Genomic DNA, 1,173 nt, shown 5'->3' with positions numbered 1-1,173 from the left:
ATTATTAATCGAACTGTTTTTAACCCGAACTGATATAAACCCGAACCGATTGTAAATCGAACTGTTATAAATCCGAATCAAATTTTCACCTAATTTTAGCAAATTAAGTCCAATTTCAGTTTTCTAATAATACGGAAAAATGAAGAACACAAGTTCTATACAGCAGTGATTGCATACAAAATATATATATATATATATATATATATATATATATATATATATATATATATATATATATATATATATATATATATATATATATATATATATATATATATATATATATATATATATATATATATATATATATATATATATATATATATATATATATATATAAACTAATTGAAATAAATTGATCTGCCTATTAGGGTTGGCAAAAGCTGACCCGACCTGCTAACCTGATCTGAAACCGAATCAAAATTAGCGGGTTTGGGTTTAGATTTGTGACCCAATTAATTAAATGGGTCAACCCGACCTGATCTTTTTATTAAATGGGTTAGGTTCAGGTTGAATATTTAAACCCGAAAAAAACCTGTTTAACCCATTTATTAAATTTAAGACGGATCAACATTTGCCAAATACTTCGTAAAACTATGATAACACCAATTACATGTATTGAGGGATTTGTCAGCTGAAGATGACTTTCAATAAGAAAGGAAGTTGTCCCACATCGGCTAAGGGATTTGTCAACTGAAGATGACTTTTAATAACAAAGGAAGTTGTCCCACATCGGCTATGAAAGATACTAATAAAAGAAAAATCCTTTAAATCACTTCCACAGATCTCATTCCAACTTACGCAGCCACGCCGTGAGCACAAAGCGAACTATTCTTTTGCCTTGTACTAAATAATACCGTGTGCTCGCTGCATTAAGTGGCATAGGTTTATTTTTGGAGGAAGCCTTTAATTAAGGTTAAATGGGTCAAATGACCTGAAATATATGAATTTAATGACCTAAAAAAAAGTAGGTTAAATGGGTCATTAGCAGGTTGATTCGATCTGCTACAGATCAGGTTGGGGTTTCAATTTTTGACCCATTAATTAAATGGGTCAGGTTCAGGTTAAGGGTTTATTGACCCATTTATATATGATTCGAACCTGAAAATGACCCAACCCGACCTGTTTGACACCCCTATCTGCTATATCTGATAAAACAATCGGTAATTATTT

General features: G+C 30.6%; 1 non-coding gene across 1 annotated transcript; it reads left to right on the top strand.

Moving 5' to 3' along the window:
* The first annotated feature begins 803 nt into the window (after positions 1–803).
* On the top strand, positions 804–919 carry LOC130804908 (U5 spliceosomal RNA). The gene has a single exon (XR_009040088.1). It is a non-coding gene; the product is annotated as a U5 spliceosomal RNA (small nuclear RNA).
* The last annotated feature ends 254 nt before the right edge of the window (positions 920–1,173 follow it).

Source organism: Amaranthus tricolor, chromosome 17, assembly GCF_026212465.1.
Source record: "Amaranthus tricolor cultivar Red isolate AtriRed21 chromosome 17, ASM2621246v1, whole genome shotgun sequence".
In the NCBI taxonomy this organism is placed as follows: domain Eukaryota; kingdom Viridiplantae; phylum Streptophyta; class Magnoliopsida; order Caryophyllales; family Amaranthaceae; genus Amaranthus; species Amaranthus tricolor.
This window is presented reverse-complemented; position numbering and strand designations above follow the sequence as displayed.